A 13970-nucleotide genomic window follows, 5' to 3' on the forward strand; every position below is an offset into this window, starting at 1 on the left:
TTAAGTGCTACTTTGAAAGTAGGTTTCGGTTTGGTTTATGTTTTGTTATCCATCCAATACACATTTTTGTGCAAGATATGTTCAGTAATACAAAAGCAAGCAGCATTCCTCCTTTGCATTATATACATTCTTTAAAATTGTTGCAAATACATGACAAGCCTGAGGGCCTGTTTTACAAAAGTGTTTTTACAATGGGCATTGTGAATCAGGCCCTCAGTGTCTCATGTAGAAAACATGGTGTAGCTGTGCAATACTCATTTGCATGTTGAATTTGAACAGGGAAACAGCATGAAAAAGGGGGTGCAAATACAATTGCTTGACAACTGCATGCACCAATATGTGGTGGCTAGTAAGCAAGCTCCAATGGTGCAAATAACACTGTGCCACTGATACAGGAAATGATGTAATGGGGGCAAAACAAACGCTGAGACTTTGCTACAATATGCATAACAAATGGAATGCTCAGAAATGGGGGAGGGGGGTAGTCTGTGCCCCTATTTAATGCTGGCTGTGCTATAACAGACATACCTCTTCACCCTCATATGGAAGTGAAACCACAGACGAATAGAGAAGAGGAGAGTGATTGTAGGGTGTCATCAGAGGGGGCTAGCCTGTGCCCCTGCTTAAAGCTGGCTGTGTTATGATCATGTGCTATATTAGGCATAACACTTTTCTTCACCCTCATGTGGAAATGAAACCACAGACGAATAGAGAAAAGAAGGGTGATTAAAGTGTGGCATCACAGGATTTGCAGAGAATATTTTTCATTGCTAAAACAAATTCAAGCTCTTCATTGCCCCAGTAACTTGTCAAGACTGTGAAATCTTGCATTTAAAGATGACCCCTTCGGATCACCATTGTGTCAATTTTTTCCTAATCTACCAGCCATCTTTGGAAATGCCGGGTTTCAATGGAGGAATCTCCCAGATTCTAAGTAATTCCACTGGACCTAACTGCTCCACCCTCTTCTTGGGTGACTTAAATCACTGGCGGGGCAATAAGGTGGATAAAGACGCCATTGAGCTGGAATTCACACTTAAAAACATCAATTTGAAAGTATGCAACAGTAACCCCACGACAGCTGAAAACAATGTACTGGAATGGGTATTGGCAAGGAATTTAATGATACACAAGTATGATACCTCCCTGTGTATATGATCCAACCACAATATTATCGAGTTTCACATACTACTACTGGAGCCTCTTCCTAAAATCAATAACCTGCCGTTATTTATAAAAAGGTACAACCATCTGACCTTCAAGAGTGTCTGGTGGATATTGTGACTAACACATCTAACTCCGACTCACACTCAGTTGAGAAACTTCTGACAACAGTTTAATCACAGGTTTATTAAATAGAATTGCCCCCCATAAAATAAAGTCAGTCCGGAATAACATTGGTCATCAAATCTGGTTCTCTGCAGAACTTACAATCCTAAAAAAAGGCCAAAATAATACTTGAAAGACAGTGGTTCATAAATCCATAAGAAACTATCAAATCTGCTTGGAAAGATCTTGAAAAATGTTATAAAAATGCCATCTTTGATACAAAAAAGGAATATTTCAACAAGCAGATGAAAGACCCCTCAAACAGTCCAAGTAAACTGTTTGAGATGCTCAAATCCATGGAAATAGCTAGAGCCCAAGCATTTCCTTTTATACCATCAAATCATGACTGTATTATGGTACAAACAGCCTGTGCCTGTAAAACAGCCAAAGCTTGTGATCAAATTCAAAAATACCTAACTGCCTGCCCTTCTTTACCCATCTCTGTTCCTGGCTCGGCCAAAAACAGGGAACTCCCAAAATTCAGGTTTTCACATATTTCTCTCATTGATATGGAGAGATTACTTGATACCATGTGTCCAACATCTTGCCCAGAAAATGTTCTCCCTCATTAACTAATTTAGGAACAAAGAAAGGCTGTTGCCTTGTTCTTCACTCACCTGGTTAATGCATCATTCCAGTATAACCATGTTCAAGTCATCATAAAGGCCGTCTCGGTCACTCCTTTGATTAAAAATCTGGGTCTGAACCCAAAGGTGGCCTCTAACCTACAGCCCATTACAAACTCCAACTTTCTCTTGAAAAGTTGGGCAAAGTGACCACTTCACAGTTCCAAGCAGCAGTAGAGGCAAACGGGCTCCTTCATAATAGACAGCTGGGATTCAGACAGGTGCACAGTACTGAGACGGCTCTTTTTGATTTACAGACACACATGTTGAGCATCCTTGACAAAGGAAAGGCAGGACTGCTGGTTTTGCTCGATCTGTCAGCAGCATTCATTCTTTTAGATCACGAATGACTGTTTGAAACCTTGGGAGATCTGGGTAACTATGTCAATGACACACATATTATCATAGAGATTAGTGGAAACTATGGGCCTCATTACGCGGTAGGAGGTAGCCATGGTGCTTTTAGCACCATGGCGACCCCCTTACCTCATTCCGGGTCCGGGTTCCCGAAATAGGGATTTACCGGGTCATTCCGACCTTGGAGGACCCGGTAAGTCCCCATTCCAGGAGCCATTCCCCATTTCCATTCGAGCCCCCATAGGGCTCAATGGGAATGGGTTTATTAGCTCAGAAGTCCCTTAACGGGTCCCATCAATAATGCCTGGTAAAACCAGGCGTTGAGGAAGGGACCCACTAAGGGACTTCTGAATAGGGTGGTAAGGGATTACCAGCACCGGTGACCTTACGGGTGCTGGTAATCCCTTACCACCTACCGCATAATGAGGCCCTATGTGTCCGATAATGCCAATGTTGAACACACATACCATCTTTTGGAGTCCTGGATGACTAACAACTGGCTCTGCCTCAATGGGAATAAAAACGAATTGTACATTTTCGGGTCTATCCAAATAAGATATGAACTTTCCTCAGCGTACCAGAATTACAAACTTCTGAAGAACAATATACCAATCCTAACCAAAGTAAAAATGCAAAGCGTTTATCTTCAGCCCTGAATAAGTTCTGGAACTCATGTCTATCAAATCGCCAGGCACTGTGCTTATCATCTTTGACTTCTTCTAAACATCTGCCCCTGCAACAATTGCCAGCGCTACCATTCTCTCTAGGTTAGATTACTGCAACACCCTTTGGATTGGAGCTAATAATTGATATATCCTAAAATGTCAAGTGATCCAAAATTATGCTGTTCACAATACTAAAGAGTACCAAGAAGAAACCACATTTCCAACCATAGGAGTGACCTACATTGGCTCCAAGTACTGGCACAAATTAATTTTAAGGCAATTATGCTAGTTCATTGGTGCTTTTATTGTTCTGCCCCCATGTATCTAATATCGTTAGTGTTTAGATACACTCTAGCCAGACTCCTGCGCTCATTGACCCATCTCTGATTAAGTGCGTAGGATTCAAGAGCACAGATGGACTGGGCTGCTTCTTCCCAGTCCAAGCTGTGAAAATCTGGAATTCCCTCCCTCTGAGTTTAAGACAGTAACAAAATCAAAGGACCTTTTATCGATCCCTAAAAACCTTCCTCTTTGAGTAGTGGAACGATGTCTCTCTGTTGGCTTGATGATTGCATTGTTCTGTTTTTTTCATGTTCGTTCCCTTGTGTGACTCTGTGCCCCGATGCCTGCGGGCTGCCGGCATGTTACACATAAATAAATAAACAGATGAGAAAGTGATCTGTGTTACCTCTGAAAAGCGCTCTGTTATGCATCTGTACTGTTGTGTACCTCTGTAAAGCGCTCTGTGTTGTATCTGTATTGTTGTATCCCTCTGTAAAGCACTCTGTTGCTTCTCAAAGCTAGGTCAGTGCTCAATAAATACCATAATACAACAATAATAATAATACTAATAATAACAACAACATTTATTACTTGTTTATAGAATGAATGACAATTACTGGGCTCCCAGTAGGTCTCAGTTATGCAAATATCTTCATGGACTATTTAGAGAACTTTATACTCCCAAAAGATTGTGGTGGGACAAAATATATGTTTAGTCCTAATCTGCCATCAATATCTATGCATTTATAAAGAAAGTAGGTTGGCCATGTCATTATTCATTGAGCATCAATGAACATGCAATTAGCTCTTCAACACAGTAATGTCACACCAGCAAAGCGTTCCTTTTATTATACATTTAATCAAAAGCGTGCATGAGAAAAAGTAGCACAGGCGTGCATGAACTCTAGTCTGCCCAAAGGATCTGGCTACTCTAATGATCTGCTCAATGAACATTCATTGTATCTATTTGGACGACATTTGTAGAGACCTGTTTATTCTTTTTATTCTGGTACTTGAAGTCCTGCATTAATAATTGGAAATTCATTTCTAAAAGACCCAGAATTCAAAAGGAAAAAGAGGACTTGACAAGGACCTCAAAATGCAACGGGTCATGTTGGCATGTGTGCTGAAGAACACCATGTTTGGAAAGTTCTATAACTATTACATATAAGGGGACAACACAAAACATAATTGATGTGAATGAAGTATGATGGTGTTCACTTGCAGTATATTTTGTTTTTAATAGTTCTCACGATTGGCAACACATCTAGTACTAGCTGTTCAGATGTATAATCGGCATGAAGACCCAACAAGGCGGAGCAGAGAGACTCCTGTATAACGATCAATGCCATGCCATTTTACAGTTTCTGTAAGTGTAACAAGGTAGTAAAATAACTTGCAGGTTGAATCACTGATTCTCAGAACATTTTAAAAGGAGGGTATGGTGCTCACATCCAGGCAGTAACTCTTCCTTTCAACATTCCAATTCGGCTAACACTAGTGTCAATGTGTTGGCTGATATAACAGCTACAATGTTATCACCAGGAACTAAGCTGCTTAGTGGTGTGCCCCACATTAGGGTTAGATGAAACTCCTGCATTTGCTTAAACATATAAATTGCTTATATTGTCAATATTCAGAATGTGTTTATTGAATTGGGTGTTAACTCCATGTTAATGGCACTAATGATTTCATTTCTATTAGTAATTAATCTGTCATGAATCATAGAAATTCCATGACCTGATCATTTCTATGTTAGTCTTTTACACAGTGAAGGGAAACATGCCTATCGTTGGAGGAAGGCGGAAGCTGACTAATGAAGACCCTTTTGGTTCATTCACCTATATAAGTCACAGTAGACTCTGAGCATGTCACTCGTCTATTTTCCAAACAGATCTTAATTGACTTAACACACCTACTGAGAACTGAAGGATTTGACAGTCCAGTTGCCCTTCTAACTTGCCCGGATCACTTCTCTTCTCCTTATTAGCTCGACAATTTACAGAGATCAGCAGCTTCAGGAAAGCAATGCGGGCTCTCTTAAAAGGTCAAATTCTGGAAGAAAAAAAAATAAAAACAATTCACAGACCAGTCTATCACAGATCACATTTAAAGGAGAAAACAACTGCATAATATTGCAGATACACCACCATGAACCTCTATCCTTCCTATGAAATTTTCTTTAGGGCACAGAGTTTTAATGTGCCCTAACCAGGCCTGCTTAAACATGGTAGTTGCCTCTTTTGACTAAGTTCAGAAGGGGCAAGCTAAGATGAAGCCTGCTTAGAAGGTACTACAAATCCTAAAATTGTCAAGCCATCTTTCCTATATCATTAATGCATAATTCACTTTACAAACTCTCATTGCAGCAGGATCCTAGCGTACACTGACGCCAGCCAAGGCCTGTTGCTTCATTGCCCAGGGAATGGCCACTGGCCATAACACAGCCTTTACCAAGCTACCATTCAAGCAGGTCTGCAGGCCAACAGCCATAGTGGCCATGGCCACTGGACACACTGCCTTGGGCATGCCCTTTAGTAATGCCCCAGTCTCCATCGGGGAACCCAAAGCAGACACTGTGCTGGCATGATCAGTGGCCACATTACCCCATAATGGGTCTCTGGGCTTGTGGCCATAACCACTAGCCACACTGCCCAGAGAATGACCTTCAGCCATAGCCCAGTCCCCAATTGGCCATCCAAAGTATACCATGGCATCCATATGCAAACTGAGCAGCTACTTTACCCCATAGCGGGTCTGCAGGTATATTACATATTTGTTACCAACATTAACAATATGTGCACCTGTACAATATGTTTGTCCTATGTCTTGAAATAGGATCTGTGTTCTCCTGACTTTTGCAGCAGGGGGCTCATAGTAAAAGCAGCATAGCTTTCAATACCTGCTGAATTTTAAGTGTCTTAATGCTGAATGTTAAGGGTCTCATTGCCCAGCTCCAGGCTTCAAGGGCTGGAATCCTGAAAGGTTTTTATGATATCCTCCATTAATATTCATGAGGACATTAATATTCATGAGGACAAATGTACATACATTTAGAATCATTGTATGCAAATGTATCTCAAGAATATTATTTAGGGGTATCCTGAAAACCTGACTAGTTTCTTGCCCTTGAGTCCTGGAGTTCGACAAACCTGCAGATTAAACAATCACCTTAACATCACTTCCACTAAAGTTGTTTGGTCCAATTCATGGGAATGAGTGCAGAAATCCGTCAAGGGCTGCACGCCGCGTAGAGCACTGCCCGAGCTTGTGCGCAGAAAGAAAAATGCATGCCTCACGTATTCATGGAATTTACAGCGCAAAGTATCCATAATTGCAAGTCGTGGATGGAACGTCCGTAATGCCCACACACAAAGCAAAAAATGACAGAACAACTACCTATGCCCGCTCCCCCGGGCACGAATACATGCACCCTGCAAACAGTGCATTGGGTCCCCGGCAAGCAGGCCTGCATCTCGGGGACCCTGGGCGGGCTCAACCGTAACTGTATCGGGCACCCCGATAACATGTGTATAAGAAATCGTAATTCAATAATTACTCAGGAAATCTGCGTGTGAACCCCCATAAACCATTCCTGCACCCCGCTAAACTGCGTATGTGCACCCCTCGGTTAGATCGGAACACCGGTTGAGAACACGCACACACCCTGAAATCCGACATGCAACCCCACCTCCATGCTGCAAATCCTACACGCAAGTGTAGTTACGCCTGCCTTTGGGTGGCGGATAGTATGAAGGACTTGCGTGGCCATTTCCTGACAGAGAGGTTGCGCGTTCTAATCAATGAATACATCTTGTGCAATACAATTGTGGTTGTGCAGGGACAGCCTGCAGGTTTCCCTCGTAACACTCACTTTTACTCAAGTTCTTTCCCATTTTTGCTGTTCCATCCCCCTTCCTAGCCCTCTGTGCATGCCATGCCCATGCTCTGTGTGGAGTCTCACGCAAGTCTCTTGACGGTTTGCAGAGATGTGCCGAGCCTGCAGGAACTCTATGCAAGACCAGGAAAGGTGCAGCGCATTCGATTCCATGATAAAATGAATGCGGATGCATACGCAGTTTGCCACGCAAATACCCTATTTTCCGTGCAAATAATTCCATGAATTTGGCCCTTTGTCACTTTATGCCAAGTGAATGCCAAGGATTGTGTTGTTTTTAACTGTTTCAACTTCACTCTCACTTAACTAAAGTGAGTCAACTAAATTTAAAGGGTTTTGGTATGTTATACTTGCATAACCTATTCTAGTAATTTATTTTATTTCCATATCCTCAGGGAATGTCTATTCAATATTAACAGTATGTTTTTAAGCTAAAAAACCATGTCATTTTCCATGTAACATGCCGGTGCTTCACTGACCATGCGCTGCGGCTACTTTGAAGAGAAACCAGTGAGAGAATGTGTGTTATATTTAGTATGTTATAGCATACAGTTTAAAAACATTTTGTGTCATTGCCTTCCTTGTTCTATCAGGAAACTCTTGCAGTATTTTACCACAAGACATTCCAGAGATTTGACGAGAATTTCCTTCAATAGTTTTCTGTGATTTTCTTGCGAGACCACAACAATTTGCCATTGTTGCAAGAAATCTTTCTTGCACGCATTTCATGCCATACGTTCCCCATTTATGTGAATACATGATTTATACCTGTAAGAAGACTGATAACGCATCCGGAAACATCATGTAGGGCCTTCCAAAAACTATAAATGTGCCCAAATGCTATTTGTGTATAATCCCGAAAATATGCACATTGTTATTTTCCATTCGCACAAGAATGTTCACGATAAAAGCTTCTAATCATTGAAAAAATGACCTCTTCATTTATGATTAACCTCAGTTGCTGTAATGAACTAGGGCAGAATTGTGAAAGAATTTGGTGCCAGTGGAATCCACTGCTCTGCCAAATAAAAAAATAATATTGGAAGATTTTACACCAAATCTGCAAAACGCAAACTTGCATTGATTTCTGCACAACGTGTTTATAATGTTAAGCAAATTCACCCCATTGATAAGGCTGTGTGCCTGATTAGTGGATGCTCATTTCCCTATGAGAAGTACGATGTAAAAAGGGGAAAAACACCCCTTTTTTAAAGCTTGTTTATCTTTTAAACTCTTGCACAATCTTCTGCCAAACTTTACATTTTGGGTGGCCCACCCAATAAACATCTTTTAAAAACGTCATCAAACGTTATTTGCAATAGAATTTCGAGAAAGTAAATTGAACATAGGCTTCACATCATTTAGAGGTCGAGAATAGTTGCAATATAATATATGGAGAAACTTTGTTTAAGGGAAATATTGCTTAATGAAAACCTATGAAATTTTGTGAAAACATGTTGTTCAAGGGATGTCATGGTTAGGTTGCTCTAATAAAACAACACTGAGATGTGCTCATGTCGAATGTTGGCATTTTGAAAAGATGCCCTGCCATGGTCATGAAGAAATTCAATGAGAGATTTAGGCATATTATGCCTGGCTTTTTTCATTTGTGGCCACAATTCTTTTGATCTTTTCCATAACTGTCTTCGACAATAAATGTGGTTTGTGGAAAAACAGCCATCTAAGCTCCAAATGCATATTTCATAGCAAATTGCAAAGATTGTAATGGTAATTGGCTATTTATAATGCACTTAATACACAGAGGTTTCTAAGCACGACCCGGGGCTCAAACCTGTGTTGCTTCGTGTTGTTTTGCTTCCAAGATAAGCACATTGCCTCTGAGCTATCCTCTCGAGAATGAAGACGTTCCAGCAACATATCTTAAACTATTACCTCCACAATGAATAATAACAATCTGTTGGAGATTGCATTTCTCCATGTGCTGACACATTTTTAACACCTGATTCTATGTCATGTCATGAACTCCATACCACAACACCTCCAAATTATCAAAAGCAAGGCCATGTGAAGTACCAAGCTGCATAACACACAAAGGTATCTTGTTCAGTGCATGCTTTCAACAATGCACAAAATGAGTTTAAACTTGTTTTTTTCCCTTTCATGTTCATCTCCCAGTTTACATATAGAACTGATTGTCTGAGCTACCTGATGTCCGTGGCCATACGCAAGTGACAGCAGTCCTTTTTCACTTCAGTATCACCAGATGAAGTTGTCTGCTTAAAATTCTCACTGCTACTGAACAAAAACAACTTTTGTCATCAATGATACTGTCAAACTGGATATTAAATTAAGCCTCTTAGTATAAATGATTGTATGTATATTGGCCTACGCCAAGTCCCATAAAACTGTACGCGAATAACTCTCTATGGCAAGGTCTTGACCTTAAAAATTGATGTAAGTCGCCATCTTGAATCAAACCGCCATTTTAGGTTCTCTTGCTGTGTAAAAGTCACCCTGAACATCAAAATGGTGGACGATGCCATTCCGAACAGAACCTGGTCGGCATGACATCTGTGCAGCTAATGTATAACTTGCCTGCAGGCCACTTGTTAGGGTCGTGACCTGAGACCTTGTCCTTCTGTTGACCTGCCTGTAAATGGGTTACCTGTATCAACGGAACTGACCTATGTGCATACTAATGAATAAAATAGAGTTGACCTGGCAGAGACCCTAGACCTGTTATACATTCATGGAATGGTTAACCCGCAAAGGGGTTGGACAACAGGCTGGAGAAATGTATAAAAGCCTGAATGTCCCAATGTACAGTCTCTCACTGAATACATCGAACCCCGTTGAAGTTCGTTGTGTTGCACTGAGGGCCGATAGCTATCTGACCTGTCATTTGACTTTGTCATTGCTTGACCTTAAAATAAAGTACTTTGTATGTTCCTTTGTAACCAGTGTTTGGTGTGTTTCCTTTGGGTTCCCCGGCCTCATATTATATTCCTCTTTTCACAATACCATTTGTGATGTTATCGTTGATGTCATGCATGGTGGTGGCAAGAGTTATGGTTGCATAGATTACCATAAATGGTGAATTCTTTTGGTTTTTCGATTTGTCCTTCCAAACATAATGTCCCTGTAATAAAGTTTGTTCTGTGAATTTCATAGGTTTTTATTAATGCAACTTAACCATAACGTACCTTTAACAAAAGAATTTCAGTGAATTCCATAGGTTTTTATTAGTGCAACTTAACCATACATTTCTTTTCAGTGTAAAATGTTTCATGATGTTACAGCACTGTATATAAGTTATTACATATTCCTCTTTTAACATATATGAAAGAACTATAAGCCTCCTTTAACAAACATATTTTTTGTAGCGTATATTCATGTGTGTCATTTTCAGCAGCTCATGCTGGGGATGCAAGTCATGGTTGAATTGCCTAGGGCCTGAGGCTCAACCATCACCCCAGCTCCACCAAACCACCACCGTTATCCACTGCACCAAGCCTGCATCCTAGTCCAGTGTCCATTATTCTCCCAAAATGTGACTAATGGCCAGTGCTCATGGCTTGCAGCCATAGCCGGTCTCCACAATCCATGAGGCATGCATGGCATTGTGGGGAACAGATTAGGTAGTTCCTTGGAGGAATGGGAGTCCTCATTCCCAAAAGGGGAGTCTTCGCAGTGAGCCCGAATTGTCCAGACCCCTAGTTATGGGCTTGCAAAGCGGGCTCAGCACCCTGATATGATATGATGTGGCATTTATAACACGCCTCTGCACAAGTGTCCCTAGCCTCAAAGGGGCGGATCCCCCATGCAGAGAAGAGACAAATTCCCTCAATTCATCATATATATATTCGGACACACAGAGGTAAATGTATATATACATGTGCATATATTCATATCAATGCATTTATACATGCAATGTAAATATAATATATAAATATAGTAGAATAATCCATTTGAGCCACACCACACAACTCCACATAGTAACCATTGCTGGAAGTTCATATCCAATTTTGAGCCACATCAGAAAGGCCTTGTTATTATGCAAATTATCTCAAATGCAAGCCTATTGCTCCAGGACAATTCCCTTTATCCTACAGGGGAGAGTTACTTCATGCATAGTTTAATCAACCCAAGACAAAATATCTCAATACAACCGACAACAACATACCTCCACCCACAAGACTGTCAGACTATAATGATGATCCCTTAAAAGGGTGAAAACAGGTATGGAATAAATCCTCAGTTAAATGCTAATTTCACCCGAATCACAATTTAAAGCAGCACATAACTCATAGTGTTTCATCATAAGCAAACACATGAGACCAGTAACTGAACAACTTGTTGATGCCTTTACTATTTTGATTTCCTGCTCTCGTGATTTTATCGCATTTCAAAAGTATTTTTTTGTTTTCTTTTAAAACAATTAAATACAAACTGATTAAATATGATACTGTGGTTTTGTCTTTTGATATTTAACAATAAACAAGGTATTATTCCAAATGAACGTCCATCTATTCACAAGAGTGTGTGCTTGGTTTTGAATAAGTAGAACAAATGGAATTGGATTGTTAATTGTTTTAAAAAGAGGTTGAAGCAGGCAAACCATATCATTTTGTTATATGATCGATTCTGTTTGATGTTCTTAATAGTTTCTGATGTACATTTTCTTTGGGATATTAGTAGGGAGTCAATTGTAAATAATCTTGTGATCTTTTACAAAATAGGATTCATTATTGTCACAACACTGCGTGTTTCTTGGCCCAGAGGGTGGGAGTGGGATTGTGATGTGTGAGACAATGAGACTAAAGTTACCATTGTCCATAAAAAGGACCTAGAATAATGTATTGTAAAAAATATTGTTTGGGGGTGGATTTTTATATTTAACATGGATTAGGTTCTGCCAATAGAAGTTGTTACAGAATAGTCCATAAACCAGGGATCAGACACTCACATAGCATCACCAAAGAGAGGGAGACCCAATGAGGCAGAATCAGGGATTTGAATATCTCTGCGAGCGTGTACCTCTACAGTGACATGTAGTAGCCGGGCAATGGGGGCCCGTGGAAGGGGGGTTCCTCTCTTCGGATGCCCATTCAGATCCCTATGTGACACCAACGTCGTACGTCAAATAGGAAATGCTATCATCTCTTGCCCTCTGGCGTCAAATCTGCCACTGTAATGATGTCACAGAACCCCACTAGTTCATGACAGAGACTATATGTAACATATAATGTTTTAATGTGAGATGTTGCTGCAATATTTCACTATAATGTGCTTCTCTCCCTGCCTGGCATGTCATACTTTCCATAGGCTTTATTAAACTGATCCCCATTTAAAGAGCATGCGTATCCTTTCACACACACACACTGCTTTCACTCCGACAGCAGAGTGGCATCCCTGTGCTTAATCAATACTGTGGATGTTTTTGGCTTGAGGGCCATGCTGTACTCTGCATAGCGTGATACATTTTCATGACTTCCCTATTACGTGCACAGCCTCACATCTTTAATGCTCAGACGTGATAAAATATATCATTTTAGTAGTTCTAGTGTCAATCCACAAGGATAGGGAAAAGGTGTAGGCCATGTGGACTCTGAGAGCGCGCGTAAGAGCATAATGCACTTTCCAATGATGGTATATTCTTAATATTAGGAAAGGTTGTTTTCAGTTGTTACTCTGCATGCTAGTATACGTGTGCATTAATGTGTGCGAGCAGGAGAGACATGGAGAATGTATGTGTGCATATCAGACATGAAAAGTCATGCTTACATCACAACTAGATGTGTCTATGTGAGATGTGTGTGAGTATAGAATATTCACGTTAATGCGGCCATGAATGACACTTTGTGATAATCGTGTTTACAACTGTTTGGCTTAAAAACTGGTTCCGCTGCCCCTTGGGTCTAGTGCTCGTTCTTTGTATCCCAAAGTATGTATGTGAAAAAAAAAACATGTACACGCTGTGCAAGCACGAGGTTATCCATGTGTGAGCACCCAGAGGACTTGCACACTCTGTCCAGCTACTAGTTCACAAACACGCCGAGGCTGCTGGTATCCACACAGACTGCACAAAGCTACTGAGGGCCTTATAAAGAAGGAACTAATAACCGACTACCTGGCCTATGTTAGAGCGGGTGAGGATGCACGATTGGTGTGGACGAATCCTCCAGGAATGGCCGCTCTGGGAGAGACCCATGGACAGCTGAACACCCCGACATTGCGTTGTGTTTGCAAAATGAGAGGCCCGCGCTTTGTGGGTACGTCCCAAGCCTAGTAACTGAGAACCCTTGACATCATTCTATGGAAGGATGTGCAATGATGGGGATCTTGGAACCTGGAGATTTGTCAAGCTTCTCAGCCAGTGAACACTGTTATTTTTAATCATCTCACTTGTTCGTCAGCATCAGGGTTTCTCTATGATATTGTTGCCAAGCTAGTAAAACGTGCTGCAGTTGTGTTAACTCTCACAGTGAAGTGGAGTTGTCATTGCCATTTGTCTGCACATGGGGTGATGAGCAGATGGGTGGGTGTATATGGGGGACTGCAATGGCCTGAATCCTGCTACTGTGAACACTTTACAGAATATTCAACACTTTACAAACATCACTGCCTTAAAAAGGCTGGTCCTTGCAATTCTAATTTCTCACAAGATTGAATACCAAACTGAACCGGGATGAAGGACTAAGTTCCCACAGTATTTGCCATGGAAAGCTGTGCCTGCTGCCTCCTGTGGCCCCTGTCTCACGGTATCCCAAAATTCTCCTTCCCGCCCCCCCCCCTACACAACAAACGGAGACAGCCACCTGAGACAGTCAATGGGCCTCATTACACGGATGG

General features: G+C 41.1%; 1 protein-coding gene across 6 annotated transcripts in view; it reads right to left on the bottom strand.

Moving 5' to 3' along the window:
* Window positions 1-13970, bottom strand: part of CNTN5 (contactin 5) — a 3106629-nt gene that overhangs the window by 2849334 nt on the left and 243325 nt on the right. For 2 of the 6 annotated variants that reach the window (XM_069639125.1, XM_069639128.1), the window contains exon 2: window positions 5179-5314. The exons of 2 other annotated variants lie outside the window; for them this stretch is intronic. The gene's annotated coding sequence lies outside the window, so the exon portion shown is untranslated. Of the gene's footprint in view, window positions 1-5174; window positions 5315-13970 lie in introns of all 6 variants that reach the window. 2 more of the 6 variants (XM_069639124.1, XM_069639127.1) reach the window with 1 other exon arrangement.

This window comes from Ambystoma mexicanum, chromosome 7q (assembly GCF_040938575.1).
Source record: "Ambystoma mexicanum isolate Mex_15411 chromosome 7q, UKY_AmexF1_1, whole genome shotgun sequence".
In the NCBI taxonomy this organism is placed as follows: domain Eukaryota; kingdom Metazoa; phylum Chordata; class Amphibia; order Caudata; family Ambystomatidae; genus Ambystoma; species Ambystoma mexicanum.